This window comes from Zonotrichia albicollis, chromosome 5, assembly GCF_047830755.1.
Source record: "Zonotrichia albicollis isolate bZonAlb1 chromosome 5, bZonAlb1.hap1, whole genome shotgun sequence".
Classification (NCBI taxonomy): Eukaryota; Metazoa; Chordata; class Aves; order Passeriformes; family Passerellidae; genus Zonotrichia; species Zonotrichia albicollis.
In genome coordinates, this window is record NC_133823.1 from 41383054 (window position 1) to 41405413 (window position 22360).

Genomic DNA, 22360 nt, shown 5'->3' on the forward strand with positions numbered 1-22360 from the left:
ACATCAAATTTCAAATGTTTTAAGGATTAAAACTTAAGCATTGAAAATAATTCCTTATTTCTCCACTATTTGACCATTCTCATGTCATTTTTTTTCTTATACCTATTCAGATTTTCCTGTCTTGTATTTTATATCTGTAGTCCCTTGACCTAGCTCTGTGAATATCTGAAAGCTCAGGAGCTTGACATTTGCTTGAATTCAGCCAAGGGAAACAGGGAGTTTTAGAATCACAGAAACCTTGAGGATAGAAATGACACCTGAGGTTCTTATGCTCCAGCTGTTCACCATTAATTGTGTCCCTAAGTGCCATATATACATGCTTCAGATGAACTGCTTCACATACCTTTTGTAGATAAACTCTACTTCCTTTTTAATAACTTGAATGCCTTTATTTTACTGTAAGGTTAGCGTAGAGTAGCTTACACATACATGTTCATGCAATAAGTCAAGTCTCATTGGTTAAAGATATCTCTTGCTCAAAGAAAGAAGATATCAAGCATTAATGGGGGAAGCTAAAACTCTGATGAAAGTGTTCTTACCAAGAAAACCATATCCGTATAACAAGATTGGTTCATCATTATCATGTGAGTAAGAGATAAAAGATAGCCAGCTTAAAGTGGATAGAATTCAGGTCAAAAATAATTAGCAGTTCAGAGGGATAGAATGAGCACCTCTCCTGTGAGGAAAGATTAACAGAGTTGGAGTTCTTCATTCTGGAGAAGAGAACTCTGCAGAAAAATGTAATTTCAATTTCTCAGTACTGAAGGGTTCTTGTAAGGAAGATGGAGACCCTGTAGTGGTAAGAGCCAGGAAAATGGTCTTGAAGTATGAGAGGGTTGATTTAGATTGAACTTAAGGAAGACATTTTTTACGGGAATGGTGTTGAGGCACTGGAACAGATTGTCCAGAGAAATTGTGGGCGTCCAATCTCTGAAAGTCTTCAAAGTTCAAAGTGAATGGGACTTTGATCAACCTGGTTCAGTGAAGAACACCCCAGTTTGTGGCAGGACCTGGGGGACTAGGTGATCATTAAAGGTCGCTTCCAGCCCAAACCATTCTATGAATTTTTTGGTTGTTGTTGTACTTTGCAGTATTCTTTCTATTGAAGACACCTGGTAATGATAAAAGCCTCTTGTTTAGATTGAAAGCTGAAACCCCTCTTTTTGGCACAGGGCATGAAACATCGCTTGAGTATTATTCTGTTCAGAAGAGAACCTTAAGATCTGCATTTATTTGCTATCATCAAAAGAAAGATATGGCAATAAAGAGTACAGTTCTTATGACATTTATTGTTGTTTCTGAGTTAGTGAAAAAAATGGAAACCATCCTGAAGGACATGGACTGTCTTTGTTACTTTTATAGAATACAAATATGTACATTTTTTAGGTTTATAATTGAAATCTTAAGCTTAATATTGACATAGCAGTCAGTCGCTGGAATAGATCAATGAGAAGACACTTTTCATTCACTGCACAGCTGCTGTGGGGTTTTGTTTCAGTTTTAAAGTGGTGTGTGAATGGAGAGAGGTTCTATTTTCTGCTTTGTTTTGACTGGAATATTAGCTGGTCCTTGGATTTATTTTTCCTTTTCTAGGCATGCTCTGTACATGTTCTGTAAAGTGACTGTATCTGAGGTGAAAAAAGTTACCTATATTAGTCATAAAATACCTCCCATGTGGTAAAAAAAGATGAAAGATAAAGTACAGCCTTGACTGCATTGCTCATCACTTCATCTTTCTGCTTAATAAAAACCAAACGGAATAGAAGAGCAAAGATGCCATAGTAAATTAGAAGTAGAGCACTGGTGGAATTCTTTGCCAAATATGCCAAACCTTTAGCTTTTTTATAATTCCCTGTGATTGATACTAGATCCTTTTGTGCATTACCTGCCAGGTGGAATGAAATCTGGCATACAAAAAGGGGTGGCTGGACATTAATGCAGCTTCAGAGAAATTTGATTTTCTGTAAAGTTTTAGCAGCACTGGGGATAAATACAAAGGGTTATAAGCAGTGTAATGATCTTTGAATCTGCAGCTTCATCCTATCCTGTATCCCAGGAGGCTAATGTAATTTCACAGGAAAAGGTACCAAGATACATCACTTATCTTTCTCCTCCATGCATATGCTATCAACTCTGATGTAATGCATTAACATTATAATAAAAAGAATTTGTCAATCAGGAAATAGATAGAAGCATGCATTTGGAGGCAGAAAGGAAGAAAGAAGGAGAAATACAGTCATGTTGATGCAGAGATTTTTACAAATTCTGACATGCATTTAATTTATTAAAATCTCTCCTTTGAAGTATAAATAAAAAGCACATATTCTGTCATTGATGCTATCATACTGATTTTGCTAGCCTTTTATTTATGCAGTACTAATGTGAAGACTTTTATATAAAGTAATTGTGGAATTCGGAGTTAATCAAGGTATTTCAATACCAAATGTAAAAGGAAAAAGTCGCAGTGGTTTTAAAAGCTGTGAATAGGTTATAGCACTGGTATGAATTAATTGAAATGTAAATTTTTCACTATGACAGAAATAAGTTCAAAGTCTCAGCAGTTCTCATCCTTTTTATTCTACCACCTTTTCTGGCCATGGTAAAGGTTTTTTTAAAGGAAATCTGTAGAGGTTCTACCTAGCTAAATATTATAATTAACAATTTTTTTCTCATTATTTTGTATTTTCAGGTAACATGCATTTGGAACAGGAATGAATACAGGTCAGGCAAAAAAATCTTTAATATCCCATCTAGGCAGTTTTTATGTAATTGAAAGTCTAATATCAATTTGCCTATTTTCTCAATATAATACCTAAATAATACCTATTTTCTCAACAATGTATCTGATCCAGAGTCTGTTAGTTGGTTTCGCAGTTACTGACTGTCGTTCATATTCTATTCAGTGTTTCTTTGACTCTCGAGCTACATTGATTTCTTTTTTTTTTTTTTTTTTTTTTTTTGCTTTAGTGGCCAACAAAACCAAGCCCCTTACTTTTTGGGCCTAATGATAGAAATCACAGCTCAAGATCTTCCTATTCTTTTTTTTTTCTTGTGATTGTTTATAGTTTTCTCTTTTTAGTTGTGTTCTGTATTATGTGAAATTCCAGTGATCACTAGCTGCATGAAACCTAGAAAGTACTGCTTGTTCTGAAGTTGCAAAAACTATAAAATTCTTAGGGTTTTTTTTTTGGCATAATTTTTTTCTTAAATTGATGATTTCTTATGGAGCTATCAGAAAGAGGTAAATTCTAGGATATTTCCTTGAATTTGGGCTGAGTTCTGCGCACCCATATCAAAATTTGTTCTCTCTACAGAACTAATATTGAGAAAGTGCCAAGAATCTGTATCTTCTCTGTGACCATTAGAAATATTCAGTAAAAGAGTCTTTAAAATTGAGAAACAATTTTATTGGAAAAAGGTAATTTAATGATTTCCATTCTGCTTCTCAGATTTTCAGTTCCATTTTTATATGAAGGCACAAAATGAATATAGGTAAACGAGTTTGATTTATAAATTTAGAAAGGAATTATTAAATTTGATTTTGCATAATGGAAACAGGAGTGTTTTTCTCACATGTTGATACTAGCCACTTTATGTCCCCTGTATATTCCAGTTATTTTCCTGCTGGTAAAATAAAAGTTCTGCCATAAGCATTTTTTCTTTCATTTATGGAATTACAGGTACTGAAGTATATTTTAACCGTGATGAATTATTTTTTTTATTATTTTTATCCCAGAGGCTCTTTGGAAGCTGAAGAAACACTAGTGTTCTATGTCAGTGTTTAAAATAGACAAGAAACTTTAAGTCTACTTTAATGTATGTAAAATAGAGTCAGTACTATAGATTGTGACATTTCAAGTCAGATGTTGTTTTCAGAATAAGAAATGTTTATAATCCATTATTTGTAGGATATGAGGTCAATGAGAAACTGCAGTGGTTTCATTTGTGTTTGGCTCAGGCTCCCGAGGTCTTGGAAATCACTAGGAACTACTCCAGATAGATTTCTAAGTAGTTGAAAGCAATATCTGTACCTAGATCTACATACACTTTGCATAAATATAAAGCTTTAACTTTGAAATTTTCCAGTTAGAATGATTAATGAAATGCAAAAATGCCTTCAGGGAAAAGATGTCCTACATTAGTGGAGAGAGAGCCAGACAAGACGTCTGTTTAGCTTAAAGCACTACCTGTCTCCAAAGACAAGACTGTTACTTTTCAACTAATATTCTACATGTCAAAACCATTGAAGTCTAGTAACTAACAGTAGCCGAGTGAGCCTGTCAAATGATTTTTTAAAAATTATATTTTAAGTAAAATTATATTTAATTTTGTGCACATAAATCTTTGAAGCTGCAACTTTTTTGGAGCAATAATGGATTATTATTTCTGAATATTAATTTTAAGGATCTTTTTTATTAGTCTGTGACTATACTGTTTTTAAGTTTCTCTGATTCATTTTCATACAGGTACAGTTCTGTAAATAATAGGAAACATGTAATGAAAATAATCCTCTACAGTAATTGGTTTCCATTTACCATACAACTTTTTTGTTGTATTTCTAGATTGTTTCTGTCTGTATTTGCTTATTCTTGTAATTACACAAATAACTTTATGTTTTATTCAGAAATTATTTGGATTAACATATTTGTTTAGCACTAATTACAGAATTACTGAGGCCAATTGCATTGCTCTGAGGCCCAATGGATTGCTTGGAAAAGTGCCAATATGAACAAACACCTTTTAAGTAAAATTTATGGAAGTTAATGAGATGAACTACCCTATTTTAATACTCTGGTCTGAATTCCTTAATGTCTTTCACAAGCCTCAGTTTCAAGACAAAGAATTTTAGAAATGTTACAGTTATTTTAATTAATAAAACATAGTGTTGTTCCTGAGGGAATAGGTTTTGTCTTAGGTATGCTTCTGAAATGCCAACTAGTCATATGTAGCTTTAACATTTTGGAAAGCAAAGCGTTCTGTTAGTTGTGGAAAGTGTCTAAATGTTTACATGAACTGGTAGATTTTAACTTTTTTTTTTTTTAAATACAGTTTTCACTTTAAATTCATATCCTTATAAATATATCTGCAAATAATCTCAGTTTTAAAATAAAGGAACTCATTACACAAGCCATATATTAGGTCTTTTGTTTTAAGAAAAGCTTACTCCTAGCAAATATTATCATATTTGGTGGTTTTGAAAGCATTTAAACATTTTTTTCTGCTAACATCAAAGAATATTTTTGTACTGTTTGTTAGATGGATTATACCTTTAATTTGTGCAAAATAATAAGTTCAAAACATTTAGGAACACCTTTGTAGATACTATTATCCAAGGTGCAGTTGTGCAAGACTGTAGTACCTAATTTTGTGGGTGCGCTACAAAGATAAACTATTTTTAGTCTACAAATGACTGAGTGAATTAGAATTATTTCAACAAATGCAATTTCATACCTGACCATTTAATGACTTGAATTAATATTTATAATTCAGAGACACAATGGTCATTAATTTCATGCGAACAATAATTATCTAGACAGTATTTCTTTTACAGGAATGTTTAGTGTATTATAGTTATAGAAGCATTAAGGTTTGAAAAGACCTGTAAGATCATCAAGTCCAGCTGCCAACCTAGCACCACCACCATATTTGTCACTAAAGCTCATCCTCAAGTGCTATATCCACGCTATTTTAGCACTACCAGGAATGGTGACTCTACCACTTTCCAGGGCAGTCTGGTCCAATGCTTTTAAATCCTTTTCAATTTTCTTTATCCTAATATCTAGCCTAGATGTCTCCTGGAAGAACTTGGGTTTGTTTACTTTCATTCTGCCATTTTGTTACCTGGGAGAAGAGACTGAAACCCTCTCACTCCAACCTCCTTTTAGGTAGCTGTAGAGAGAGATCAATCCCTCCTGATTCTCCTTTTCTCCAGACCAAGCAACCCCAGCTTATAAACAAAGCTCAGCTACTCCTGGTAGTGCAAGGTGGAAGATTTGGTATCAATCTTAGTGTTTTTTCACTGGACAGTGATGGTTGTCATTGTGCAGGGATGATGTACAAGCACTGTTTTTAAGTTAATTTTTTCAAGTTTTCATTTTAGCTACCTGGAACACTTTAAAGGTTGTGGGTTTATTAATGGTCATGTAAACTTATTGATAGCTGGGAAAACTTCATTATCACAGAGCTTTTACTGGTGTTTTGCAAATAAAAAAGGTGAGTTTAATTATATTTGAGGGCTTGAAACTAAACTAGTCTTTCTGACATGGTTAGACTGATTTTGGGTTCAAAATGTCCAGCAAGACTTTCTGAGTGAACTGCCATAATATTCACAGAGGGAGTTGTTGGTGCCTTTTTTCATTCTTGTAGTTGAAACCAAATACGCAACTGCAAAATTAACAAACGAAATTATTTTCTTCTTGGAACTTCAGCACTTAAGAATTACCATGTTTCCTTTAACTACCAGCTGTAATATCACATCTCTGTGTATGAAAGCAATGACTTAACTGCTGCTTTGAATTATGTCCTTTTGGGACTATGAAATCCTTAGCGCTTTCTACAGACTGTTAAACTATAGTGTTACTCTGAAGATGTGTTGCATCATTAGACAGAATAAAAAACGTGTATCCTAGTCCATGCTCTCTAGAGTAGCTGCCTCTCTGGTTTGACATATTATAGTCTTTTCTGTCACTGATAAATAGCAGTTATGCAGGAACTCCTTTTCATAGGCATTGTAAAATAAAATGTCTGCCTATAAATTTATAGAGGCAAAAAATATCAAGGAAAAAGGGAGTAATGTAAGGTCAAAAATGTGAAGATTTTTTCCTTCTGTAAATTTTCTTCTTCTAAAGGAAGGATGCTAGCAAATGCTGTGAGGATAAGCTTTCCTTTAGACTGGGTCTTTTTCCTTTTGAGAGAGACTTTGAAACTACATTGATTAGGGGATCCATTGGTAATTGATTAACAGAGACTGAGTACCCTTAGATTCTGTTTGGGTTTAACTGTCTATTTTTGTGCCTTTTTTTTTTTTTTGAGGGTTTTTTTAATGGTGGTCAAAGAATGATTGTGGAATTAATAGCTGTCCGGTTGGTTAAAATATCAGCTGATTTTAGGAATCTCTGAACATAAATAGTGGGTGACCAAGTTGCTGGGGTTTGCATGTTACAGTTCTTTTTTTCTTAATTTGCCCAAGGGCTTTATTTGCTCTTTTATGCTTCCACAGGCAAAGTCTGTTCTATTGCTTTGAAAGGACTGTGTTACAATTTAGAAATCTAAATCTAATTTTCTGATTAAATCATTGAGGAACCAAAATATAGACTTCAGCTGAAGAAATCTCAGTGCTTCTGGAGGGTTGGGAAGATGCTGTTTATTTCTCCTTTTCCATTGTATGCTTTTTTTCATGTTTGTTTGACTGCTATATTTACATCAAAATCACAATTCATTTTAGGATAATTTAATTAGGCTTTTTTTTTAGTAGTGACTGGTATCCTGAGAGGGTTGATAATTACGGATTAGACTTTGTATACTCTTTAAAAATGCTGCATTAAAAAAGGACCAGTGGGGATTTTGAGCAAGCATCACTTAGGCAGATGGAACCACTAAGTAAGAAAATAAAACAAGTTAAGTGAAGAAAAAAGATAATCGTAATGTTTCTGAACTCTTGGAATTTTGTGGGTTTTGTTTTGCTTGTGAGCACTTCTTGATTGTTCTTTCCTCCTGCTACTTTTCTTAATCATATGTTGACTGCTGAACCAATTCTGAAATAATCTTTGTAAATACAAGAGGGAGTCTGATAAGGAAACAGTGGTGATTCTACAGAAAACTTACTCAGCTGTGGTGTAGAATTTTTTTCACTGCATATTAAAAAACCAATAATAAAATTTCTTGCATCTGCTGACTTTGATCTCCTATCCTTTAATTAATATCTTTCTTTTTCTTGAAACTACAAAAAGATAATTCTTCTTTATCAATGTTATAGTCTCAGTCAATCTTTTTTAAATGTAATCTGCTTGGGCTTTTCCTCTAGTCCATGAAAACCAGGTCCTTTATAGTGTTAAAGGTAAACATCTCTTTGGAATCGCCTGTTATTTGTGATCCACCAGTGGATGATAAACATGGGGATAAGCAGCCACTGTGCCCCACTGCAACAAAACCCTCTTCAATTTTCCAGAAGTATCTAGGTATTATATTTTATACCTAAAAAAAATTATGTACTATTTCTGGAAAATTAAAATGGTCCTTTTTTGGGCTAAAATTTCATATATATGAGGAACATGATGGGGTGGATAAAATCTGTTGACAACTTCTGACTGCAGAAAATAATGAAGTGAAATTTCTGCTAAGCAAAATATTATTCAAGATACTCAGCACAAGTGTGCTACTCTTCCTCAATGTGTTCAGTGGTCTGAAATCTTCTGTCACAAAGTTTAGGAACTTGCCTATTTGTTGTGTAACAAAGCAGTGACATGCTGGATGTATTTAAATAGCCTTTACAGTGCAGAAGGCTCTCTCATAGGGGAGAGACTTCTGACGAGGATGCTAATAGGAAGGTAGGTTTAGTAAGGTGTGAAAGAGTACCAGAAAGCTAGTAGTCTTTCCAAGGAGGAAAAAAGTGAATTTAGGCTTATAACAATTTACCAAGTGTTGACTGTGCTAATCACTCAGTGGCCATTCTCAGCTGAGGTATAACACAAATGGTCCTGAGTAGCAGAAGGGATGATGATTAGTGGTAAGAAAGTGGTTGGATTGAGAAATGAGTGATACCTCCTCAGAAAAGAGATATAATAACAGTGAAGTTTCTCACAAACTGAAATCTGTTTTTAAATTCTCTCTGGGTGAATGATTAATAAGCCATCAATAATGGCTGTTGGACTTTATGGACTGTTGTCCATAAAGAGATTGATTCCAGGAAGAGACTATAGACTCTCAGGCAGCACTACATGTGCTGTTTTTGGAACACTGAGAGGCAAAAGAATTATGGATTGTAAGGACTTGAGGGTAAGGAGAGTAAAAACTGTGAAACTAGAAAATGAACAGGAAGAGAAAAAAGGATAAAATTTCTATTATTGTTGCCCCTTTATTCTACAGTGCAAGAAGACTTTATGTGCTTCTGTTTTGAGAGTACTGCAATAAATAGTAACTGCAGTCTTTAAGAGATCTGTTACTGTTCTGGGAGCTCCAGGCTCTTTTAAGTGACTCTTGGTGGCTTGTGCTTTTGATATCAGATGGAGTTTTTGTTCTAAACTTGTACTTCATTTCCTTGCCTTATTCTTCTGTCTTTTTGGAGGTGTACACTTTGTCAAAAATGCTGGTTGTCTTCTGATTGTTTTCTTACTGCAAGCAAGGCTTTTAGTTTATATTTCTTGTATGTAATATTATACTGAATCACTTAGAATTACTGCAAAAAGATCTGTTGACCTAATTTTCCAGTCTCTCTATGAATTCAACTTAAATGATACTTTCTTGAGCCTATAATCCTCTCTTTTCTGAAACAATTAATCCTTTTGTCTCAATATTTTTTGTTTTCATCTTTTTTTACACATTTTAATAATATATAAAAACAATGGATGGTAACAGTAAATATTGAAGTTTCTTTTAGATCTTTATGTTAATTTGAGAGCTCACATGTGAAGTACGTTTGAATGTACTCTGATACTGTAGTAGTCACAGACAATAAAATATTTCTGAACTTAAACCCAGCACTCTTAGAGATTTCATTAGATCTAATTATAACTAATTTGTCTAAATTCCCATGAAAATAACTTAATAGGCTAAAATGCATTCTATTGTACTTACTTAATTACTTTTTAGTAGTAATAAGCAACTGAGGGCCTGTAAAGAATACCAAACAGATATCAGTGACTGAGACTTTCTAAAATCATTAGTTGAAATCTTAACTTGACTTTCCACTTAGGAGTTTGTTGTTTTAGCATCTTTTAGAGCTGTATGTGTGCTATTTCCCCTCAGGAAATGAGCTGATACGCCAGTCCAAGTTGTCTGTGTTTAGCAAAGCCATGCTGGTGGTATTTCTGGGAAGAGACTCTACAAAATTTTATTCATTGTAAACTTAGTAAAGTCAATGAAGATGTTGAGCTTGGAACATGCAAAAGTTATTCTTACTACTGCTGCAACAGCCACACCCATCAATAGGACTTTTCTGGTAAAAATTGAGAGAACATTTTTCCCCACAACATTATTTTGCTAGAGAAAGGTTAATAGGCCTATTGGTGTAACAGTTCTCGGTCACACAGAGGAATTGAGTCATATTTGTCTAATACCTTCTGATCGCCACACTCCCCCACAACCCCACCCAAAAAAAGAAAGCAGTTGTAGTGACTTTTCATGCAGTGAAAGATATCTTTCTTGAGAGTTTTGAATGTACTACTTAAAAGGCCTTACAAACTTTCCACACTTAAAAGAGGAGCTATTTGCATGTGGTCTTTAGTTGCAACTGTGTTGAAGAAAACTGCATTTGTGTGGGGCTTTTTTGCTGTGATTTTTTTTTAAGAAATGACTAGAATTATTGTCCTTACTAATTCTATATACTTGCCACATGAGTGAGTCTAAGAAATACTTTGCAAGAAAAATAGAATTACAAATTATCTGTAGTTCACTGCGCAGCTCTTCCTTGAGAATTCTCTTCACAACTAAGTTCAAAACCAGTACAAATCTGTTCAGAATTTTAGGTGTAGCAAGACTTTCTCAGCTGCACTTAGCCAAAAGCAAGAGGATCTGCCTACAAAATATTAATTCTATGAGGACCATATTCATGTTTCCTTTTGTTCCAATGACCTGCAATTCTACCAGGTTTTTTTTGTAAAGTCTCTGGCCAGTATTCCTAAGAGCACAGCTCTGTTTCTACTTTCTTTTTACAAAAATAAAGATTAAAAACTCCTCAAAAATATTCCAAAGAAAGATGAAAATATGGCCAAGATTTATAAGAAACAAAAAAGAAAAGGGATGAAGGATGCTCCATGTTTCACACTCAGGAGGATGCTTTATTTACTTAGGGTATGGAAAGTTGGCACCCATTATTTAAAGGAAATTGTATGAAGACATGGGAAATTCAAACTGGCAAATTTGGAGTTAAACTGCCTGATAATGCAGGTAAAATTACAATAGGGCTTCTTTTCAGCAAAGATTGAATCGATGGTGAGAACTAGGACTGTAATTCATGCTCTGCATTCAAATTTAAGACTATTTTATTAAGTATAGTACAGTTGTGCAGGTGAGAAAAGGAAGACAGGAATTGCATCTAAATAACTATGGTCAGATTCTATAGAAGTCTGCCAGTCTTTCTCTGAACAGACAATGGCATTTTCAGCTAATGAAATATGAAAGTGTGTTAGTTAATTAAGTTCACTTTACACTCCTTTTAAAAGAAATATGGAAATTGTCCTTTATCAGGATAGCAATAGAACAGTTTTTTTTTTTTTTTTACATGTCAAATATAGCAGGAGCCAGGTACTTTAATAATGGCTGCAACATTCAGCAGTTATCAGACTGACTTTTCTTTCTACAATTTTTTTTGCTTCATACTATCTGAAGGTAAGAAAGCAGACAATGAGTTACCTAGTTTTAGGACTCTTTCATTGCAGAAAAATAGATATTTCCTTGGCATATTTGATTGTAGTTTTCCCCAAAACAAAAAGGTTAAAACTATATACTTGAATTTTGTGAGCTTAATAATAAAAACTGAATTCCTTTTAGTTTTAATCTTCTCTTTTTTTGGTAATCATGTGTTGCCGTGCATTCATTTGTATAAATTAGTGAGGGTCTTGTGCTGTTAGAAATGAGTAGCCACAAAGCCAAGAGGTGTCTTGTCATCTTTAGAAACGTGCTTCAAGCTTTTCAGGTCAAAGAATGTGCTCTTCATTCTAATTTTAAAGATTACACTTAACCATAAACAAAAGAAATAGATAACATGCTTTCAGGATTTCTGCAATTCCCTTTCCTTCTCCACTTTATTCAGCTGATAATGGTGTATGTGTTTCCTGCTGCTAAAGCTGTTGAGTTTGTCTGTATTATTGTCCATGTGTGTGATTTCTGAATTCCTAATGAGAAGAAAAGCCAGCTGTGGTTTGATCACAGGAAAATTTATTGGAAGTTTTGGATCCTGCTTTAGAATTGAAGGAACCACATCTATCTTGGATGAAGGCTTTAGCCATAGATCTCCTAGAATAAAGATTTCAGTCTTGTTTTGATTTTGCATATCACAGGACAAGGTTCTTAACTCTTGAGAAGTGGTTTAAAAAACACTTCCTGGATAGAACATGGGCTCATCCAGCAGGCTATCAAGGTACCATATTGAAGGTAGGTGGGGCAACACTTTAATATCTTTTTATCAGTTAAGAATATGTTTCTTATCAGGAGCAAAGCATATTTTGTCTTTAAAAACTAAATAAAAGTATTTGAGTGTCATGCATTTGCCCATAATACAGGTGTTTGGCGACCTACCAGCATAAGATGTAGTCATCCTATGTGCTCTTTAAATAGTCCTGCTAATAAATAAAGGCTTTTGTGTCCATTGCACTGTGCTCTGGTGCATCCTGTAAGAGTGATAAGGAGGACTGATCTGTGCTACCTTGTAATACTCCGAATGTGTCCTCTAATGGCACATTTCTGAGCACATTCCATAGTAACATCTCTGTGCCTAAGAGAGCAGGTAAGTTTATTGGCCCACTATGTCTGTTCTGTACGGCTATACCAGGCAAAGAGAGGCAGATAGCATGAAGAAATTTCAGGTGTCATTGCAGGGATTCTGGGAGAAAAGAAAGGGTAGTAAAAGATCAACTCTTCTCTTGGATGTAATAAATGCCCTGTATGAGGAGAAGTCCTAAGAGCATCTCCTCTTTGGGTGGTGTAGAATTGGTGTTGGTTAGTTGGTTTGTTGTTTTTTTCTTTGTCAGATGTTAGCACTTCCACTAGTTCGGGTGTCATGTTTATCACTTGTAATGTTGTTTTCTCTGCGGTCTGTTTTCACTGATATAAGATCTAAAAGTAAAGCAATTGACACTTTTGTGCTTTTCCAACTTTTTGTATTTTTGACTAGCTGTAGATGTTCTTTTGGGGTGACAGACATACTGTCTTCATATTTTCTGCTTCTACTGTCATTCCTCTTTGTGTTGTTTTCAGTTGCAGAGAAGCAGAGCATCATTTTGAAGTAAGAGCACTTTCCTACAGCTTAGATTGATTTTTGCCTGTGTTGGCATGTGTCTGAAAGCTCCCAGCATCATCAATGCCAATTTTTAACATCAGAGGCATTTTCTTTTTCTTTTTTCTATTGAAGAAAATATCAATAGGTGAAACCATGTTCTTCATTGATGCTATTTCATAATGTGAACTGCTGAATACAACTCTGATTGTTGCTCTGTCAGGTTACATTTTTTTGTTCAAAACAGTTCTCTAGTGTGAGCTCAACTATGGCTAAGTGACTAGTTAAAACACCTGCAGTAACACGAATGCTTGTATCCAATAATGAGTGAGTCTAGGTAATCTACAACTTCTTAGAGATGTATTAGTGATTACCATGGAGCAGCTAACCCTTGAAGGACTTCCTTTCCCACACAGTCAGCATTTTCACATAGTTGCAATTTCATCCTTTATGGAAAATGCGTTGATCTTGGTATACAACTGGTCTGTCACATGAGTCTTTGTGAAAGATTATGAACCAAGCATTACTCTGTTTTAGACATAATTCACCTGAACTGTAGTATGACTGAGATCACTTTTAGAACAAACTTTTTTCTATCTATTAAAGTTACAGTGACCAGAAAGATAGTTTGCAGAATTTAATTCTATGCCTTAATGGAATTTAGGTAGTCCTCACAATTCTACAGCACACGGATGGAGTTCAGAGAGCTGGAAATGGGGACTTATGGTGAAAAAAGGCATAAAATCGGGATATTTTCTGCCAGATTGCCTCTCCAGGACCCAGTGCATTTTGGGGCTGATAGGATACAAGGAAAGGATGATTTAGGATTTGTAATGCCATTTACTTCAAATTTCAGATCAAATAAGTCAGCAGCATAGATTTCCATCTGTGATGTAGACAAAGATAGCTATGTTGATGGTGTTTGTTTTGAGGGTTTTTTTTCAGTTGGGTTTCATCATGTTTTTAATTTGACCAGTTAGCAAATTTCCAGTAACCTATCATGTGTGTGGCCATTCTGACTTCTTTAGTGCTTCATTGTTTAAAATGCAAGAGTTGGGGTTGTTCAGCCTGGAGAAGGTTCCAGGGAGACCTTAAAGCAGCCTTCCAGTGCTTAGAGGTGACAAGGTTTTGTTGTCTTGAAGAACTTTGTGAGGGTATGTTGTAATAGGACAATGAGGAATGGCTTTCAACTGAGAGAAGGTTTTTTTTTTTTTTTTTTAGATTAGATAGTAGGAAAAGGTTCTACTGCGAGGTTGGTGAGTCACTGGGACAGGCTGCCCAGAGAAGACTGGGGATGCCACATCCCTGGAAGTGTTCAATACCAGCTGGGTTGGGCATTCTGCGGGCATTCTGCTCAATGGAAGGAGGCCTTGTCTGTTGAGAGGGATTTGAACTAGATGATTTTTAAGATCCCTTCTAAAACAAATCATTCCATGATTCTGTGACTTCAGCAGCAAATTCATTATTTAGAAGCTATATTGTAAAGTAGATTGTGACATTTGTTTCCTCATAATCAGTTTCAAATAGTCTCTTAATTGAGATTTTTTATTTAATAAGTGAGATTTTGACACAATCTGAGAGAATCTTAACTTTCTGATTCGTATCAGGGGAAATTCAGACTTGACATTAGGCAAACAGAAAAGGCCTTGACTCTAAGAGCTGCTCAGTAATAATGGAAACATCTCTGTGTTATCAACAGCACAAATCTGAGATGCTGCCCCCACATCAGTGAGTATGAAGAAAATTAACTCTACTCCAGACATAAGGAGCACAATCCAGACATCAGGAGCACTGGTTTGCTGCAGTTTGCTGGCAGTGCAGGTGGAAGGGCAGCTGCTTGTTTAGCCCACTTTCTTATCTATAAGAGTGAGTTCTGTTAGTAGGATACAGGCATGGCATAAGACTACTGGGGTGGCAGATAAGGTAATAAAAATTCTTATTTCCTGTGGAAGAGTATATGCAACTAAAAATAGGATGTATGTAAAAAAAAATGAAGGTAATTGTCTTGCTGCCTTGATCTATGTAAAGTGCCCATCTCTGAAATAGAGGCGTGTAGTGTTCATATATAACCATTCACAACATTTATCAGATATCATAATGATTATAAGAGACATTGGAAGATTTTATTTATAGGTCTTTGGTTTAGGTTCATTTGTTTGGAGTTTTGTTGAGGTTTTTTATTATACTTTGGAGAGACTTCTGTTTATGAAACAGATTTCCTGCACCTGCAAAAAGAGAATGGAATATGCTAAGAAAACTGTCAGCACTCCTTTCTGCAGTGGCTTTCATGGCAAATTGTCTTTTTTTTTTAGTGTTTGTAATGAAAATGTGGGCCATTAATGTGCTTGGAAGGAAACTCTAAAGGTCAAATTTCATCCTCTCTTCTGATCAGTTACAAGTAGAGTTGAGATCTGGAGTGTTTCCTCCTTTAGATGAAATTTGGCCCAAAGTATGAAGGAAGATAATTTTGAATGTCATATTAACAACAGCTGAGATTCAACCTTTTCTGATTAAAATATAAAAAACATAGGTTTGGTTTTCAAAGCCTACTGCAACGTATTTCACTCTAGATCAATTCAGAGCAGCAAGAAAGCCAAATGAAAGGAATAGCCACAAAATAACTGTCAAATAAAGTGACAAATGAAAAGCAGAGAACCTGTTTTTCAAAAGGTGAGTTTATTGACTGTGGATATGCTATCTGAATAAAAACATAGAAATGCTTATATGGGAGCACATTTGCACAGGATTCTCTTTTAAGTCATGCTGTATGCTTGAACAGAGAAACTATTTCAGCCTGTTTGTCTTGCATTTACTTCAGCCTACCCTTGTCTTTGGACTAAACTTTCTGAGTGCTGTGACAGTAGAGGAGGTAACAGTGTTCAAGTAATTCTTGGAATTCTTAAAATAAATTTCAGTTTTCCCAGACCAAAGTTTTGCCGAAATATTTTGATAAGCCACATTATTTTCCCTAATGTTAAGTTGAAAGGCAAAGAAGCAAAGGATAAAATTTAAACTGAGTAGGGATCCATAAAAAAAGCCAAAGGGTGCTCAGTCTTGAGAATATGTAGTTGTTCATAGATAGAGGAGAGCTCACACAGTTATAATGGCTTGGGGCAGGAAAGTCTAACACAAGAGCAGACATCATTGCTGCTGATTCAGTCATGGGGTATCAATCTCCAGATGTTAGTCAGTGTGTCTCAATTATTTAGCGAGGTCAAAATAAATGCTTCTAGTACTCCTTACCTTTCCTGTCAGATGTTGTTTATAGGTTTCTCCAGATTAACTTTTGTTACTTGAAACATTGTAAATGGATAATTTCTGATTTACTATGATCTAAAATATCTAAACAATATTGCTTTATCCATACATGTGTCTGCATTTTCAGTGTACATTTGACTTCAGAAGACATTGCTATTGTACAGTGAATATTTTGTGTGTCATTTGCATAGAAGTTTTTATAGGTCCTGTTTAATACACACTACAAGGAAAAAATACATGCAGTTAACCCAAAGAAATTCAGATTTCTTTTGTTTTAATATATAAATGGAAGTTAATTGATCATTAGACTTTATATATGTGTCCTTTTTAAGTGCCATTTTAAAATTTGCAGAATGAATATGGGCTATGGAATACAGGTACTTGCTTCTTCGTTTTAGATTATAGGTCCAGGTTATTGTAGAAGCATGTTTCTGGTATTTAGCATATAAACTCTGAATTTACAAGTAGTAATTTTATATATATATATGTGTGTGTGTGTACATATGTGTGTGTGTATATATATATATATACATGTACGTATGTCTGGGAATATAGGGAATGAATTATCTTTAAATGCAAAAATTAGAAACTGATTATCATATCCTGATTATCGTAATGAGTACAAGCAAATAAAAGCAGTGATGAAAAATAAATCACGTTTCCAAAGAGGCACACTGGTGATATGTGCATTTTACCCTGTAAATCCAAAGCAGGCTTTTTTTTGCATCCTGATTATTTAAGGTGTGAATAACATAAATTCACATTTCTTGGGTTGAGAGCAGTGCTATGCAGTCTGTTATTAAGCAGTATCTTTTTGCCCTAAATTGGTATTCCCAGTTCCTTCAATGAGATGAGAATCCTTTTATTATTGATAAAGCAATCTTTTTGTGTGTCTTGGAAGTACCCAGCTTTGCTATTTAATTATCTTCTAATTAAAATACCCATTAAAAGAGTTTATTTGATTACTCAGAGACGGTTAGTACAAAGTGTATGTTGTAGATATAAAAAGTTGGTCAGATGTGAGTAGTGTTTAACCTTTTTTTTTTTTTGAAAGTCACAAATCAAAAGGAAGGGGTCTGAAATGTAGCAGAACTTCAGTAATGACCACCCAAATATGCATCAAACTTAGAAGACAATCAATATTTTAGGCTTACCTTTGAGATTGCTTCAGGAATAGGAAAATTTAATTATCAAACCCAGATTCTATACAATTCTGTTGGACTGTCACTGGAGAATATAGCCTTATTTTTAATCACAAGGTATATAAACACATTTTCAGAAGAAATGCTTTGGGGGGTTTTGTTTGTCTGTTTTGTTTGGGTTTTTTTGGTGCCTCTTTCTGGTTGCCACAAGCCAGGCAAAGACATTTATCAAATTTATCCTTTATCTTAGAGAATGTTGCAGCTGCGTTGCTAGTGAGATTAGTATTTTCTGTATTAATTAAATGCTAGTACTTCCTAGTACATTTGGCACAAAAAAGGAATTAAATACAGTATTGGATCCTTTCACTAGTTTGTTCAACTTTTTTTTACTGTGGAGTAAAAACTCCACAGTACTTTCTTGTTGTCTGTGTTGAGAAGCTGATCTACACCTGTGTACACATCAGGGGCATTCATTATTTGAGAACACAAAGGAGGTAGCTGTCAGGTTTTGCCAGATACTATTATGATTTTGCACATCTTGATGAGCCCAAAAGACTAATAAATAAGGCAGGAAAGAATCTAAAAAGTTAATGTTGTTAATATATGCAAGGTAGTTTTTGTTTATTAATGGAGAGTAAATAGGTTACCTGTGTCCTGGCTGAGTCTCTGCAGTAATCTAAAAATACACATTGAAAACTCTTGAAATATAAAAGATTTGACTGTGACATGAGATCAAGTTATAATCATGCTTTCATTTGTTGGTGGAATTGGTTAGTGCTCCTTACCTGCACTAAAATGAGTAAAATGAATCTTCAGTTGTGACTTCAATGATACCACATTGATGTCTGAAGAGGTGGCCTATAAAATTTAACAGAACTAGTGTTTTATGATGGCATCTTTTTCCTAACTGATACACTGGTAGATGGCTTAAAAACACTTTCATCTGACAGCATTATTTTTTTTATCTGACATTATTATGAATGGATGTAATAATACCTTCTCTTGAATAAAAGGCAGATTTCATTCAGTTAGAATTTAATTTGGAGGTCTTTTTCCTTTTTATCCCCTCCTAAAAAATAGATACCTGTTTTCTCTACAAAATAACCCATTTTGAAGACATGCAGCCCATGTCTGTGTGGAAAAAACAGAAACAGGAGAGATCCATGAGGTGAGCTTAGTTTATGGTTCATGTTTAGGGATGGAAGTAAGGAGAAAAGCTGATTGTATTACAGCACACTGCTACAATGTGTGCATAAGGCTTCTTTAGACAGCTTCTGCAAAAAGAAGCCTAATTATGGTATTCCAAAATACAGACTTACTCAAGAAGCAGAACTAGAATATATGTGGAGTTTGTTTTGATTTGTGCTATTTGGTATCACAGAGAGAATGCTTGGAGCTATTTTAGATTTATCTATTGTCTGGCCTGGTCACAGTGTGATGATGAGACCCATGTTTTTTGAGATTAAAACCTATTAACACGGTACAAGTGAAGAAATGGCTATCCAAAACTGATGGTATCAGCTTTAACTTATCAAAAGACAAAATCTCTTCTGTGAAGATTTTGTATCTCTGTACTGGGGCTGGGTTAAAGAAAAAGGCGACATAAGTAAAAGGAAAGGCTTTTACATGCTCTTTTTCATTTTTCTGTCTTCTTTCAAAATTATATCTTTGGTTTTTCGGTCTGCTTTTATGTGCATTCTAGTGAAAATTGTGGTTGTTTAGTCATCTGTGTGTTTACTTTTCCTTCAGTCTGAAATTGTAAATTGACAATAAAATTATTGTAAGCCAATTTTAAATAGGATTTATGCAGCAATTGGTGTTTGGAGATGGCAAAGAAAATTGAGCTGTAATCTTGGAGGAGACAGTGAAACGTGAAGGGAATTATGTTTAGGTGTATCATAAGGGGAGAGCTGAGTGTGGTTGTTGCCAGAGAGGTCTATAGTGTCTGCTCATGACTGCTGAAAAAGAGCTAAGGAGCCAAATTTGAGGTAGTCCAGGTCTAAGGCCTTTCCTTTTCTCTAAATAAGATAGAAGGAAAAATACATTTTAATGATGTTTGGTACTGTGACTTACCTGTAGATTAAGGTAGTTACCAGTAGACTGTGAAATACCATACTTTGTGAAATGATAGCACAGAAAGCTTTTGAGCATGGCTCCTTGGGGAAATATTTCCTATGGGAGATTCTGGCTGCAGTGAAATGGAAATAGTGGCTCATTTGGGACTGATTTCTGTAAAACTACGGTCTCTGAAAGTATTAATTAGTAGCGACATTATCAAATAACTTTTTTTTCATTGATTGTTTTCCAAATTATCTTCTAAAATTGGTCTGTCTCCACTTTTGATTAGCATTGATCCAACATGCTGCTACACGACAGGTAAAGATAAAAGTAATACTCTTTTTAGTAAATTACAAAGCCTGTTTTTTATAATTTACATTTTGGTTTTCATTGTTTTACAAAGCAGAGAATTCTACACTTCTACAGTCAGCTCCACTATCATATTTATTAGCCTTAATAACTGGTGAAGTGAGTGGACATTCTCCAATAGCTTGCAATATGCAGGCTATTTGGAGAAATACTTATTTGAAATCTGAATAAAATCTTAGTTAAGGAGTGGAAACATAATTTAAGAAGTGTCATAGAAGTATAGCCTAAGTAATGAAAAATATGCCAACTAGCAATTCATACTGACCAGGAAAACTAGGAATTTTGGCATACCCTGCTTCTAATTAGAAATTAGCCTCATAGTGTAAATTAATTGTTTTTCTTACAGCAGAGCTGAGCCATTTCTTCTCTTGACTGTTTTGTTTCAGAGTCTCCAGTTGAAATTTTGAGTTTAATTATTGACTTAATTCAAAAAATGAAAAATATACTATGTGTAGTTTCAGTCAAACTCTTGAAAATCATGTATTGTGGTTTCAGCGTCTAAAGTCTGTGAATCAAAACTCTCAACCTTTTTTTTCCTAAGAATGAAGAAACTAAATCCTATTCTTTTTTCTATATATATATTTATATTTGAGGTTGTAAATAAATCAAGTAAAGACATTACTTTATGATAATATAATTGAGTTACACAAATATTCAGAGAAATTTTACACTAAAAATTGTGTCAGTCATTAGCCAGTCCTCCTTCAGGGAAAATCAGCAATAAATGTAGCATCTTTTGAAAAGATTAATGGAATTATAAATTGAAAGGGTAAATAAAGGAAGGGATTCAAAAATGACCAGAAAGTTTACAAATGGATTGGTTACAGGAAAAAGGGAATACTACTGCAGTTCTTGTATGGGTTTGTTTTCTGTGTGAATACGTTCATGCACACCTACCCTTGTAGTGCTGTCTTAAATTTGTGACCTCTTGCAGATTTGTATCTTTCTAAATATTTTTATTTTTTCTTCATATTTTCCTGTGGGTAGAGGAAGCATTCTAGCATGACTAGGCAATGATAGTTGAGTGCTACTGTGATGAAAAGTGAGTTCTTAAAACTAATTGAAATATGAGCTACATCTTAGATCATAAGTGCTAGAGGGAAAGTAAAGATGTACTTGTCAGTCTAAATAAAGATCACCCCTGCTTAGGATAGACTAAAGAATTTCTAGAGAAGGGAAATTAGACTAGTCAGATAAGCTTCAGAAAAAACACACATTTCAAAAATGCTATTTTTATCTAATAACTTCTGATGCATTTCCCTGTGTAATGTGACTTGTCTCAATGCTTTTATCAGTTATCTTCCAACATTTTAATGTATTTTTTTTTCTTTAATAAAAAATAACTGCTGATACACCTTTTGAAGTATTACTTTGTATTTACTGTTATGGCTTTTTTAGCCACTCCTTCTTTGTGTCTTCCTGAAGAGCAGTAAAGTGCATTTACACAATCTGTGTGTCTTCTCATTTCAGCATATCCTGTTTTGGCATTCATCCCAATGTCATTAATCTTTACAAATTCATAAGTGTCTTTTTTTGTAGAAAAATCACTAGTGTAAATCACTATAGTTTAATATGAATCTTAATTAAGGCATTGGAGGAAACTTCTAAGAGGTAATGCATAGATTGGACCAATTCAAGGCAATTTATAAACCAAGTGGCACTCTGAAAGTATAAACACAATTTTAATAAAATGGCCACTCTAATGTATGAAATTCAGAGTGAGAACATAAAGATACTCATTGTCTTTGACAGATATGAATTTTCTTACTTATTTTAATTTTAATTAGTAACTTATGTATTCATCAGAAACTTGTCATGGAAGATCAGAGAAAGAACATTGGAAATCTAAATTAGGACAGCCATGAGATGTGATTAATTATTATTGGATCTCAAAAGATATGACTCAAATAATATATTGACATTCATTATTGCTTTTTCTTTGTTCATGCTGCTGCTTTGAATGTAACGTGCAGCTTACTGGAAACTAAAAGCATTAGATTTTATAAATACACTTGTAAACTTGAAATGGCTTGTAGGTATCAGCCAACCTCAGCTCTAAGTGGACATGGATAAAAAATTCCATCAGTTAGGAAGCAACCGAAATGGAACATATTTTCAAAATTCTCGTAATTCTTAAATTATCACACTTGCACAAATGAATGAACTGTGAAAGCACTTTAAATCTTTGCTATGTGCTTAGAAGCTATTTCTATCAAAAAAGAGTTACATACGGTTTGAGTGCAAATGTTGTCTGAGACACCTATGACTAAAAGTTGAGAAGTCATTAGAACTGGTCTTTTTTCCAACTTGTCTTGACAGCAACTTGTGTGTTATGTTTTATATTTTTTTATATACTCATTATCATTTTTCCTCACTGAAAATT

General features: G+C 34.3%; 1 protein-coding gene across 9 annotated transcripts in view; it reads left to right on the top strand.

The window, feature by feature from the left end:
* SGCZ (sarcoglycan zeta) overlaps positions 1–22360 on the top strand; it is a 391625-nt gene that overhangs the window by 160993 nt on the left and 208272 nt on the right. For 3 of the 9 annotated variants that reach the window (XM_074541468.1, XM_074541467.1, XM_074541470.1), the window contains one exon: positions 2690–2721. The exons of the other annotated variants lie outside the window; for them this stretch is intronic. The gene's annotated coding sequence lies outside the window, so the exon portion shown is untranslated. The remainder of the gene's footprint in view (positions 1–2689; positions 2722–22360) is intronic. 9 annotated transcript variants of the gene reach the window in all.